Below are 14,443 nucleotides of genomic sequence, written 5' to 3'. Positions count from 1 at the left end.
GGTCTACAAAGAGAATCCAGAGTCCAAGGCAGCCAAGGCTACACAGAGAAATGCTGTCTCGAAAGAAAAGAAAGGAAGAAAGGAAGAAAGGAAGGAAGGAAGGAAGGAAGAAAGAAAGAAAGAAAGAAAGAAAGAAAGAAAGAAAGAAAGAAAGAAAGAAAGAGGAAAAGCAAGTTTAAGGTACCAGAGAGGTGGTTAAAGCCAGATGGGAAAACTGCTTTTGAATTGGTCAAAGCTAGTGGTCTGCTAAGTTAATAGATTTCAAAAGGGTTTTATCTATTAGTCATGGGATGTTAGTTCTGACACAGAGGTTGTCAAGGAATGGCTGTTGTGGGGGCTGTGGCTAGCCCGCGATAAGGTAATTAGCCTTAGGACCTACAACATTCCAACCTTTGTACATTATTATAGTTTTATTAGTCAATCCATCTCTCATTCACAACTTGGTTCCCCTGCTGGCCAATGATCCCATTTTGTGCATGCAGAGGTCATGCATTGTTTATTAAGTATTATAAGGGCCTTTATATCCAGGAAGCTCATTCTTATAATCGGATGTAGCTGAAGTTGAGTACTTGGCAGGATGGCAGTCTTCAGGAGAGAGGAATAGCTGGTGAGGGCTGTTAAGAAGAAAGAAACCTGGGGGCTGGAGAGATGGCTCAGTGGTTAAGAGTACCGTCTGCTCTTCTAAAGGACCTGGGTTTAATTCCCAGCACCCACATGGCAGCTCACAACTGTCTGCAACCTCAATTCGTAAGGACCTGACACCATCACACTAATGCACATGAAATAAAATAAATTATTTTTAAAAAGAAATACTGTAACTATTAAAAAAATAAAAAGAAAGAAACCTAGGAAGTGGGGATGGATGGATTTCTGTGAGTCTGAGGCTAGCCTGCCCTAAATAGCGGGCTACAGGATAAACAACAAGGGCTACATTGAGACCCTATCTCAACAAAACAGAAGGAAGGAAAGAAATCAGAAAAAACTGAGTCTTAAAGCTATTAGCCATAGTGACTAGTATCTGACTGTTTTTCTTTTGTCCTTTATGTCTGACATAAATAACATTTCAGGTGACAGAGAGTAGAATTATTCGACCTAAATTAAATAATCAAGAACACAGTTTGGCCTAATGGAGTGAGAGTGACAGATTAAAAAAAATGTATTGTAAATAACCAATTTTACATCTATTTATTTTTTTGGTTGTCTACAATATTTATTAGAAGTTATAAAAGAAAAAGAATCCCCAAAAGTGAAAAAAATATATTATGTACAAAACCACTTTCCCTCAGGAGGAAGGTTCTGCTCCCCCTTAACGTGCAGTGCTGTCAACGGTAGCTGCAGATGCCACTGCTCCCTCTGCTGTTGCCTGGCCTTCAACATGATTCTCAGCCTCAGCTTCCATGTTTTCTGAAACTTCATTTCCACTGGGACAGCATCGCCACTGCCTTCATTAACCTCCGCTCTTGTTTGGCTTTCTTTACATCATCATTCCAGGGACTCTCTTCCTCTTTTTTCTCTTCTTTCTGAGAAGATGGGAACTATCAGTCACACAATTTGATGAGAAAGCACCATCCTGTTGTCTTTCTACCAACATCATGGAGGCCGAGGAGCCTGCTCTATTGGGAGTGAAACCTGAAGTAGCGCTCTCCAGCAGAGTAGCTTTCAGGGCAGTTCAGCTACATTCCCACTACACTGAGATTCCTTTGCATCTTCTATCTTCTCTCTAATTTCAGGTAGCAGCTCTTTCAGCTCCTCAATTTCTTTCTCATATTCAGTAAATGAGCCTTCAGCCTCTTTCATCTGCTCATTTAGTACAGCCGTTCTCTTTTCAATGACTTCAACACATTTGCCAAACTGTGCCACTGCTTCATTATACTGAGAGTTATAACCATAGGCTAAACCCAACCGATAGTGAGTGTCTGCAAGGAGACAGTCATGAGCTTCCAAATATTGTTCTTGCAGGTTCAGGCAAGCCTGGAACTCCTCCTCCACAGCTTGGATATAATTCTCAGATTCGACACTAACTTCTCCAAGTTTCAGATGGGCTTGTGCAGCATAAAGCCGGGCTTCTTTTGATTCTTGACTTTTAAAAATGATCTTGGCTGAATCCAGTAAATCCCAGGCAAGCTCTAAGTTCCCAGTCTCTTCATTTTCTTGAAGAGACTGGTCTTCAAGAATGGATTCACTTGGTGTTTCCTCAGCTTTGTCATTTTCTTTGTCTTCTTCCCCTGAGCCTTCAGTTTCTGGCCAACTCCAGAAAAAAAAAAGTGACTTCCCATAAAAAAAAGAAGGCTTCTCTACCCTCATAAGCTGTTTCTCCATACTTCTTGCCTAAAAGACTAGCTGCTTCCTGGAATGCATTAACAGCCAATGGAATGTCCCCCATCACCAGATGTTTCTGTCCTAATCCTAGTAGTTTCTTAGCTTCACCCTCCATATCCAGACTCTCCATTTTATCTGCAGAAGTAGGAGCAGAAGCATCTTCAGTTTCAGGTACAGAAAATGGCAGATTCCCAATTTTACATTTAAAAAACTAGATTGTCTCTATGTGTGCTTGCCCTGCATCTATAGTCATTTGTACTCCATGAACTATCTCTATATCCATGATATCATGTACTCCATGATATCTAAGTGGTTAAAATGGGACTCTGGAAGGAGTTACCATGGCTTTGTCTTTTTTTTTTTTCTTATAAGCAAAATACAAATAGTGTTTAATGTTTTAATACCACCCCAAAGCATTATAGGATATCACAGAATTAAATTAGTCAAGAAATATCAGTACTTAAGACATAAACATCATGAATGTTGTTATTAGAGATTTTGTATAATTTGGATAAGAGTTAACTCACATCTTTATCTCTAGAGTAAATGGAGTTAAAGTGTAATGTAAAGACTAGATTTTCCTGTCCTATCCAAATTACACTGAATAATGAGAACACACACATACACACACACACATTAAGGGAAACAACTTGAATCCTTTAACATAAAACTAGTTTTGCTTAGCATACAGGTTTACAGTAAGCAAACAGTTATTAAAAACATACAAATAAAGGACATAATATATTTGATTATAAGTTTATTAAAACTAAGAGTAGTTTTATCACTTAGAAATATACAAGGTAGAAAACTAAATGTCATAAACAATTTTTGTAAATCTAATCCAAAGTATTTAAGAAACAAAGTGCCAGGTGTGTTTTAATCCCAGCATTTGGGAATAAAAGGCAGTTGTAGTTCTCTCTGAGTTCAAGACCACCCTGGACTACACAGCAAGTTCCAGGACAACCACGGCTACTCAGAGAAACTCTGTCTCAAAAACAAAACAAAAAGCAAATAAAAAGAAACAAAAAAGTGAGTGAAATGTTTAGTTGCTCTGTGTACTCTGTTATCAGTGATGTGAAGGTGAGCCTCACTCAGCATTTTTGAAGTCTGCATGAACGGAAAGTTCACCTCTTGAGTTTCCTAGTGTAGGAGTGAGCTAGAAGTACCTGGACACAGTCTGGATCCTCATAGAAATGGAGTCTTTCATTTGTTGAAATCATCTGCTTTCCTTTATCCTGTGCAAAGAAGACTCTGTAACTAATTTAGAATTTTAATTGCTATACTTAAAAGTCCTTTTCAATACATAAAGCGGCTGGTGTGCCAGATGGCTGTTTATCTCCAAAAGTTCCCCCTTTTGGAACTTTGTTGCTCACCCCCCTCCTCCTCTTCTCTTTGTGCGTACTCTCCTGTTTTCATGAGCTTGGAACTATGTGTGTGAGGTCAGTTTTCTGTGCTGCCTTTGGGATGGACTTGCTCAGCTTTTACCCTGGGACCACCTCCCCCTGGGTCTGGGGGCTATCCTGCACGTTTATGAAATTTGATGGGGGACTCGTGACACTGGGTGACCAATTCATCAAATGTGTCCCCCCCAGGGGGCCAATATGGCTCCTTACGACCTTGAAATGGGGTATAATTGCTAGGTTTCCCTGTGAGGCCATTGCACCTTGTGGGGTGTTCCCCCTGACACCCCCACACTTTGGGTAGGAGGGAATACCTCCTTGCATCTTGTCTTCGGAGTCTTTATCACCAGGTGCCCATAGAACTCCTAAGTTAGGGCTCGAAGGGCCACAGGAGAAGCAGCAGGAAAACAGGATTATGCATTTCAGTAAGAGTGTCAGGAGACAGAGACCACAAGATAATAAATCAAAACATTTCAAAGACAGACAAAACAAAAACCAAAGTGCCTTCAAAGTTTCAAGAGAGAACAGAATGCAAAATGCCTTTAGAGATCTGAAAGCAAGCAAGCAAAACAAAATGTCTATACAGAAATGCTTTCAAAACAAACTAGATACATTAAACCAAATATCAAAAAGGTCTCTATTACCCCAAATTCCATCCTTTAAAGTGGAAACAGTTTCATAAAGTTTTATAGTTTTACAGAACAGAGAAAGTCATAAATCAAGGCAAACGTAAAGTACATTGGTGGAAGCATCACAGAGGCACTTACAGCAAGATGGAGAAAGCTTTTCTATAAGCCCAAGATACTATCTGATGACATTTTTAGCTCTTGAGTTGGTGGAAGCTAATGATCTGCTAAGTTAATAGTTTTCAAAAGGTTTCTATCTATGAATCACAGGATGCTAGTAATGACATAGAGGCGGGCAAGGAATGACTGCTCCGGGCTAACGCTAGTCCAAGATAAGGTAAGTAGCCTCTGGGCCAGCAGCATTCCAAGAGCTCCATGGCTCTGTAGTCGTAATCTGTTTTCTGCAGCCTCTTTCCAGGAATTTTCATTCACAACTCACAGACACCATGTGTCCAGGTACCTACCATGTGCTCATCTGAGGCTGAGGCACCAGCCTGCTGCCACTCAGTTTCTACCCACATGTTTCCTCAGAGGGGCAGATCATGCAGAGTATTACAAGCTCTGGCCCAAATCTGAGCTCTGCCATCTCACAGGTGTGCAGTGTTGGTAGCAATAGCTCAGGGCAGACTGAGGTGGTGAGGGCATGGGGTCCTGTGGCAGTTGTAAGCAGTCAATGCAGATGTGCTCACATGTCTTAACAATAACATGTGCCCTTGTAACCGGATGTTTGCTATTTTGTGGGTTCCTTAATCTACCACCCTGCTCCACCCTATTCTTCCCTTCCAACTCCCACCCTCGACACTAGGTAGGAGAGAAAAAGACAGGAAAGGGGGCATCAATATTGTTGGACATTTTGCTAATCAAAAGGCAATGAGTTCTTTGGGGCAAGTTTGATCTTAGCCATCAGGATATTGAATTTCTTCTACTCACCTCTTTGCTCATGACTACTTGACAAACAGCAAACAACTGCAACAACCAGCAACCAGGGAGATGGAGGAGGAGGAGGAGGAGGAGGACGAGGAGGAGGAGGAGGAGGACGAGGAGGAGGAGGAAGAGGAGGAGGGAGAAAGAGGAAAAAGAGGAAGAGGAGGAGGAAGAGGAAGAAGAAGAGGAGGAAGAAGAGGAGGAAGAAGAGGAGGAGGATGGGAAGGAGGAGGAGAGAGAGGAAGAGGAGGAAGAGGGGGAAGAGGGGAAAGAGAGGGAAGAGGGGGAAGAGGGGGAAGAGGGGAAAAAAGGGAAAGAGGGGGAAGAGAAGGGGGAACAGGATTTATATACCCTCTCAAGAGTCCCCAACATTCCAAGCATCATGCACTTGTAGAAATTGTCTCCAGCTGGCAAAATTATGCCCTTGCCAGCTCGAGGCAAATCACAGTCAGCTGCTGTGGATACTCTGAAGCAGCCTCATATCCCACACCTGAGATTAAAACAAATACATATTTCTATAGCATTTCTGTGTTTTTAAAAGAGACTAAAATTAGACAACTCTCAGTACATACCCCCTTGTTGGGATGTTTGGACTGTTACAGAATGCATCGCAACAACACACTCCAGACACTTTGTATATCACCCGCTTAGAGCAAATGTGCTCTGCTGCCAGGTGGTCCTGGTCCACTGATTCCCTATTTTAATGCCACAGATGCTTTTGTTCCATTATTTCATGGTGTGAGAGTGTCATTCTTCTTTTGGTGTTACAGTGACGTTTGTCTGCATGTATGTGAAAGATGTGTTATCATATCTGGCTGATCCTACAGTGACCCTCAAAGCCCCACACGCTATTATCACAGTCTGTGTGATGCCTTCATGGTAGGTGGCAGGGGGATGTCATTATGGTAGTCACGACTACTGTCACCTTGCCAGAAGATGGGCCCTTTAGTGAAGTGGCTGTCATGTCATCAAGAAAAAAAGAGACCCTTGATCACAGGTGAGATCAAGGAGCAGAGAGCTTCCAACAATCAGCTGAGCCTGCTGCAAGACCACACCGGATTCTAAACCTGGAACCTGGAAGGACTATGTGCAGAGGACTTGGGTGAACTGTGCCCAGGGCCACGGCTCCACCAACGCTGAGGTTTCATAACTCTGGATAGCCCTCAGTCATAACGCCTACGGTAGCTACCTTTGTTTGCAAACAATTGCTCAAGGACAGAAAACCTCACCAATACAAGCATTCCTGCATCAGAGCGGTGTCCTAGTCAGTGTTACAACTGCTGTGATAAAACACCATGAACTAGACAGACTGGGAAAGCGAGGGGTGGCTTAGCTTACATTTCCACAGCACTATTCACTCAAAGAAGTCAGGACAGGAGCCCAAACAAATTTGGGAAACAGGAGCTGATGTAGAGATCGTGGAGGAAGACTGCTTACTGGCTTGCTCAACCTGCTTTCTTATAGAACTCAGGACCCCCCCCCCAAGGGATGGCCCCATGCACACTGGGCTCTTCATAAATCATGTCCCACAAGCCTGCCTATAGCACAGTGTTTCTCAACCTGTGGGTCACGACCCCTTTGTGGGTTTGAATGACTCTTTTATACCTAAGACCATCAGAAAAACATGGATATTTACATGAAGATTCATAACAATAGCAAAATTACAGTTATGAAGTAGGGATGAAAATAATTTTATGATTGGGGTCACACATGAGGAACTTTATTAAGGGTTGCCGTATCAGGTGGTTGTGGACCACCGCTCTAGTCTGATCTTACTGAGGCGCCGCCCTCTCTAGAGCCTCTAGCTTCTGTCAGGTTGAAATAAAGCTAGGCAGCATAGCTAGCTTCACAAAGAACCAGAGCACGCCATTCTGAGACCACGCCTTGTCTATTCTAACCCCAGTGATGGCTGGAACTAGCCAGGGTGTTGGCCTACCTGCTTGAGATAACTTCAAAGTCTGACTTGTAGGAAAGAGATAAAGGAACTGCTAAAGTCAGCAAAACTTTTCCTGAACTTGTAGAACCTCCTCTACAGTGCTGCAATCTGATCAGCGCTACCAATCCACTTCAAAACAGTTTAAAAACCTGGAAGACAGGCCAACTGTCCCTGTTTTATCCTTTTTTTTTATTATTAATTACACTTTACTCACTTTGTATCCCCCCTGTGGTTCCCTCCCTCCTCCCATCCCAATCCCTCCCTTCCTCCACCCTCTATAGAAGGGTGTTTTTTTTTTAATATTTATTTACTTTTTTATGTGTAAGTGCTCTATCTGTATGTACATCTGCATTCCAGAAGAGGACAACAGATGCCAGTATAGATGGTTGTAAACCACCATGTGGTTGCTGGGAATTGAACTGAGGACCTCTGGAAGAGCAGAGAGTGCTCTTAACCCCTGAGCCATTTCTCCAGCCATTTTTATCCTCTTAATGTCATTCTTTACTTTTCTTTGGGGGAAAACAGAGATGAAAAGTCCTATTTGTATCACTGTTGACTGGTGAAATTCGAGGATAATATTTCATTCAGAAGAGCTTCATCTCTGAGGAATAAAACACTGATGAACTGTTATCCTGCTACACCTTCAGCGCCTGCTCCTCCTAAAACAGCCGTACAAAAAATAACTACACAGCCGCCAGAGAGATATAAACAGAGAGCTATGAACACCCCTGAGCATTTAGCAGTCTCTCTGAGTGCCTGTTGGCTAATGGGCAGGTTGTGCCTGCAGAACCAGGTGTGAAGATAATGCCTCTCTCTTGAGATCGGGGAGGACTTTCCACAGGATGATCCAGGTGGGTGAGAGGGGAGTACAAGGAGGCTGTTCAAAGAGCACCGAGAACCCGGGATTTGAATCTTTCATGCAGCAAGATCCTCTGGAAGGCATTGTTTCTGCTCCAGGTAGAAAGTGGAGCAAAGGCTGCACTGTATTCTACAGCTCTCGGGTGCCAGGTCTGTGTCCTGTGCCTCTTGGAGCCTGGGTCTAAGCAGCTCATATGGGAGAAGAAATCTGCCCATGGGCATCCCTCTCACAGCATGCTTCCCTGGGTTCCATTCCTTCTTGAAATCATCTACTTCATAACTTTTTTGGAAGGAGTGGGTCTTCAATATCTACAAACAAACTGCGTAAGAAAGAGTGGCTGTTGCCCATGGGGAACGCCCAGACCCCATTCCTCCAGATTCTCCTCTGGGATGTCTTCTGGAGAATTTCAGGTTTCTACACCTAGTGCCTGCTAGCACTAGGGCCTCTAAGTTTACACAGTTCTGTAACCAAACCTCGCCTCAATGACAGATCCAGAGCAAAGCCTTTTTAATTACTGCCAGTGATTGGGTAAATAAAGGTCCCCCCAGGTAAATGGAGGTTTCCATGTTCAAGTCTCATTGATCCAAATCTTCCACCTCTGTTTGTTCTCCCAAAAGTTTTCAATGTATACCTGAAGGATTTTCTCCATAACCTACTTAATCTTTTGCCTATATATATGTTTCAGTGTCCTGCCAGACACAGATGTTTCCTATAGCCACAATAGCACCAAAGCAGCTACCACAAGTGTTTGAGTCTGACCTCACAGACTTCCAACAAGCTGGACCTGCACTTTCCCTCCCAGCCATGGATGTTCTCACAGACCCTGGACAGCATTGAAACAGCCTGTTCTTTATGGAGTTGGTCAGCATTTCAGCCTTTTGACCTCCCTGCAGCGTCCCTAGTATCAGCAGGAAGTAGCCAGAAGAGAATCTATGCCCGTTATTAACTTGTTAACAAAAGGCTGAAATGATGTGCTTCAGGACCAGGACAAGCAGCTTCAGATTCTCCCAGCGTTCCTCGGTCTCTACCTGCTGCCTTGCATGGCTGGCAACTCTCTACTGACAACCCTCTACCCTAAATTTTCCAGGGCAGAGGCTTCTCTTCCTCCTCTTTACCATGTAATCTGACCATTTTGTTGCTATAATTTTTCTCTCTCTTAACCCCTTAAATGACAACCAAGAGCCACTTCCAATAAACCTAAATTTATTTAATTTACCTTACATAAAAAGCATAACTTACCTTACATAAAAAGCAGCCCAAGTTCCTCATTTTTTAATTATAGAAAAAGGGAGGAATGAAATGTTAGGATTTTAGAACAAAACCTGCTTCTGGGTTGCCTAGCAACTTATGATGTAATCATGTGTCACCGGCCAGGTGGTGTGGTTATCTCGCCCCTTAAAAGGACAACCCAACACGTGGTCTGGCTCTCCCGGTCCTTCCTCTCTATCAGGGCGCCCCCTCTCTCTTCCCCCTTCTCTCTCTTTTCTCTCTGCTCTCCCTGCTCTCCTCCCCTCTCTCTCTCCATATCCACCTAATAAACCACACACACACACACACACACACACACACACACACACATATATATATATATATATATATATATATATATATATATATATATATAAAGAGTGGCTGAGCCCGTTATACCTGTATCGTGGAGGAAAGGGTGGGAAGGCTTTCAGTGATGCTCAGGATGAAGGAAAAGCCATGAGGGTAGATGAAGGGTCTTTAGGCAAAGGCAAACCTAGAAATAATAAGACATCTCACCTCCACATCATTTCTTATGAGATTCACATCACAGCTTGGTCGGAACAAGCACAAGGAGACACAGAGCCCACAGATGCACTCATACCTGAGCACTGCTGACTACCAGTCAGGATTTTGTATCTGGGCCCCACCCCACCAGACTCTACTCACACAGCTTTATAAGACTGCTTCCTTCTGAAGATGCTCCTTTAAGCAGACAATACCAGACACCCATGTCCATCTAGGGAATGGGACCGCTTGAGCCATGGTCAGGCTGGACACTCTAGCTCTTGGTTTGTGCATGCTGTTTGCAACTGTGCCCATCTCTACTGTGGTCATGTCAATTGTGCCCTGTCATGAGTGGAAGTGAGTTCTGAGCCTTGCTCTTTCAAACTCTCACTGAAAGTGTGGACCTTAAAATGTGTGCGAGTCCTTCCATGTTAGTAAATACAGTGTTTCCTGTACTTCTTTGGTTTGAGAACATTAAACAAACAAACAAACAAACAAAAAAACCAGTTGTGTATATCAGTGAGATAATACTTTATTTCCTTTCCTAAAATCTAGACAATCTAGTCTAAAATATACATGTGGGAGGAAGAACTGAAAAAAAATCTCAAATTAATTAGTGTCTCTCTTAGTACTGAGTGTGGCTGGTAGCTGCCCCACTGTAAAACCACACTCTATTTGGCTTGGAGACTCCCTTCCCCACTCAGCTACTGTGGAGAGCATCAATTACTCTGTTGTTCTTAGCACCGATTGTGCCGCCTAATTTGAAAGCACCTAAAAAGGACTTATTTGGCATAAGTCTCTCTTCCTATCAGCTTTGAAAGGTGGGTTAGAGAAATGTCTGGTCCAAACCGTCCAAAAACACAATTTTCCTGTAATAATAACAGATCCTTTTTGATTTGAATCAGAAACATCTCCAATAGTGCCCAATGAGAGAAAGATACAAAACTGAGCAATGCTCATATGAAAAGCTCCAGGTGTTACATCATCAGGGAACTGCAAACCAGAAACACAAACTATCCTGACCCATCTTTTGAATGCCTAAACCCCACAATACTAACAAACCAAATGCAGGGCTGAAAGACCTTCCTAGGAAGTCAAAGTTATATGACCACTTCTGAAGACAATATGGCAATTTCCAAAGAAACTAAATACAGAGTAAAAATTGACTAAGGAGCTAGTGAAATGACTCAGTGGTTATGTATGCAGAGGACCCAGGATTCAGTTCCCAGCACCCACATGGGGGCTCACACTATCTCTAGCTCCAGTTTCAGGGGATCTGACACCCTCTTCTGGCCTCTGGAGGCACTGCATGAATATGGCACGCAGTCACACATGCTGGCAAAGCATCACACACAAAAGTAAAAATAAATATTTAAAAACATAAATTTTAATCAGACATGAGCTCCTACTTACCCAAAAGAGCTCAGAACTTATATTCACAGAAAGACCAATATGTAACTGACGAGAGTAACTTTACTCAAAATTAGCCATAGGCCAAAGGCACTCTCCATCAAGCCTGACAACCTGAGCTCTTCCCTGGACCCACATGGTAGCAGGAAAGAACCAACTCCTACACGATCTCCATACATTTGCAGTGGCAAAAGAGTGCCTACCCACACCCCAACCAAAAAAGGTTAAAAAGGGAAAGAGAGAAAGGAAGAAGGAAAAGAAAGAAGAATAAGGAAAGAATAGGTCCAGGCTGGCCTAGAATTTACTTTTCTACCCCAGCCTCCAAAGCAGCTGGGAAAACAAGCATGTGACACCACACCCAGCTAAGAAAACCACTTTAAATTTTATTACTATATATGTATGTATGTATGGTATGTATGTCATAGGACATCTCATTTGCCAAAGTCAGGCGACAGCTTTTGGAAGTCATTTCTCTCCTTCCACTGAAGATCTGGAGGTTGGACTAATGTCATCAGGTTCCTGCGGCAAAGTGCCTTTACCTTCTGAGCCCAGAAAAGCGTGTTTTACGTTTACATTTTGTTTTTAAGACAGGGTTTCACTATGTTGTTGACTAGACTTGAACTCTTTAGGTAGACAGCGCTGGCCTTGAACTTGCAGAGATCTGGCTGCCTCTGTGCATGCAGCCAATGTCAAATGTGCTGGCCCTCAGTATCAGAGGTCACTCATACCGAGTTCAGTATCAGCTTTGCATGTACTGGAGGTGAGATACAGCATTCAGCTTACCTTAAAGGTGGAGATAAGCAAGCAAATAAAAAATGGTAAGTGTTGCTCCCAAAGGCTACAGGATGGCCAAGACACAATTCTGAATAGTTGGCAGCTTGTCCTACCACATTGTCATCCACTGGGGAGCCCGAGAAAGGAAGCAAAACTTGGGTAATGGACACTGTTTATGGCCAAATAGATCGCTGGCCTCAACGAGGCTTCGTATCAAATGCATTTCTTTTCTTCTGCCTGCCCTGGTTTGTTCATTCAGAGAGTGCTCACGCTCCTCTCTGTGCCAGGAGTGCTGCTAGGATCTGAGAGTGTGAGACCAAGCTGGCCAGACACAGAGCTCCGGGGGAAAGCTGCCGATGAGAAGTTACACAGATAAGGATCTTGAAAAGCGGCACACATGTGTTCTGTGAGGCTTTCTCCATGGGGCCAGCATGTATTCCACAGGACAGTACAGGGGAGGAGTGCTTAGCCTTCTGAGAACTAGGCAATGGCTTTGAAGTGAGGCTACTCAGGAAATAATAGTGCCACTGTTGAGTGGTCAGAGAGGCCCATGTTGTGGAAGTGGAAAACAAGGATTGGCCTAAATCCCACAGTGGGTCCCACTGGCCACCGGCTCACTGTGGGATTCTTGCTCAATGCCTCACACAGTAATTGGAACACACTCAGCCAGCAACTGGAAGACAATGCACGTTGCTCCTGGTACCGTTGGGTGTGCTGGTGCAAAGGGAAGGGATGGGTGGGTGTCTGAACTTTTACTTCCGTCTAAGTTAATAAAGCAAAGGCAACAATGTACCCAGGGTGTTTTGCAGTGATCTGTCAGGCACCAGTCGGGCTGGGTTATGGAACAAGTGCTCCCGGTGTTCTTTCTGCCTTGTAAGGTTTCTCCTCACTGTGCCTGCACGTGCCTCTCTGTGCTCAGAGACAGTGACCTCTGCTGTTTCTCTTGTTATAAAGTACTCCTGTCCTGTCATATGAGCCCTCAACTGACCCCCTAGCCCCACTTAACCTAATTACCCCTAAAGTGTCCTACCTCCAATTACAGTCACATTGAGAATTACAATCACATTGAGAATTAAGGCTTTAACCTGTGCATTAGAGGGGAACGTGACATGGCCCATAACAGATGTTTCAAGTTCACGACATGCAGAAGGTGGGGGAGGGGAATGCCAGCACCTCTCACAGGCTCACCCTCTGAATAATGGCCTGGATTCTTAGCAGTCTGAAGCACACCGGGAGAATGTTTCCTAGGGAAAGGAAAAGGTACTGAGTGTGTCATTACATCTGCAACCGGGATGATGCTGTATACTGGGGATATCCCAGGATGTCAGAGGCAACACTCCGGATCTGAGTGTGCTGTTCAGAGCCCCGTATACCTCAAACTTCTCTTCCTGGACTGATGCTCCTCACTTCATTAACTGAGCACGTAATTACCTCGTGGGTGCGGAAAGAGTTCGGGTGGCCTCTGGGGCACAGGTAAGCTGTAGATGCTCATGGCATGTGTGCCTCCATTTTTTTTTTTCTGTGAGGACTTCTGTCTTCCTAGCCCCGGGGAAAGAGGAGCCCCCATGCCTGCTCTGCGGAAGGTTCCTGACACATAAGGGCCAGCTGGGAAACAGACGAATGCTGCACAAAGTCCAAGCGGGGAGGACCTGGGAGGAACAAGATCACCAGGCTGAAACCCCGGCTGCTGTGCCTCTGGCTTCCCTTTCCTAGGCTTCTGGCTTGGAGTTGGGTTAAAGATAATTGAGTACTTTTAGTGTGTAAAGCAGCTTAAATTTGAGTGTGCAGGAAGATGGTGACTACAAGGTAAAAAAAAGCAGCAGAACCACCCTATGTAGACACAGACATTTCTGCAGAAGGCCATGACTACCCAAACCTTCCCAGGCTGCACTGTACCGACAGCCCTGCTCCAGCCCTTGGCATCCAAGAAGATGACTCAAGGTCAGCCAACATTTGTGCCAGCACAGAGTCGTATTTCTTCTAGGACAGTAGCTGCCACTGTCTCCTCCTCCTCTTCCTTTTGGAGAATCCAAATTAAAAGCTATAAATCGCTCCATGCAGTTGGTTGCCCAGAATCATTCAGAAAAGCAGGGCTTTCTCCAGTCTGCAGGAGGGTTTTAACATCATCGACAGCACCAGGACTTTGGCAGTGCTAGGTCAAAGACCAAAGAACCATAGGCAACTGAGGAAAGCCACTCTGAAAACATACATACAAATAATATTATAAGAACCAAGCAGGTTATATTTAGGAATATACACATATAATGCACACACACGTACCAATATGCATCAGTAACAATTAGTGGAAAACAGAGGCCATACATTTGAAGGAGGGGTATATGCGAGGATTTGGTGGGAGGAAAGGAAGGGAGAACTGTTGTAATTATATTATAATCTCAAAAATAAAAATTAAAAATTAAAAGAACAAATACAAGAACAT

At 43.8% G+C, this 14,443-nt stretch overlaps 1 pseudogene; it reads right to left on the bottom strand.

Annotated features, from left to right (window-relative positions):
• Positions 1-1,306: 1,306 nt before the first annotated feature.
• On the bottom strand, positions 1,307-13,495 carry LOC129669655 (nuclear autoantigenic sperm protein-like; annotated as a pseudogene).
• Positions 13,496-14,443: the final 948 nt, after the last annotated feature.

Source organism: Psammomys obesus, unplaced genomic scaffold (assembly GCF_907164565.1).
Source record: "Psammomys obesus unplaced genomic scaffold, mPsaObe1.curated_primary_1811, whole genome shotgun sequence".
Taxonomy (NCBI): domain Eukaryota; kingdom Metazoa; phylum Chordata; class Mammalia; order Rodentia; family Muridae; genus Psammomys; species Psammomys obesus.
The sequence above is the reverse complement of the archived record's forward strand: the minus strand, read 5'-3'. Positions and strand labels throughout refer to the sequence as shown.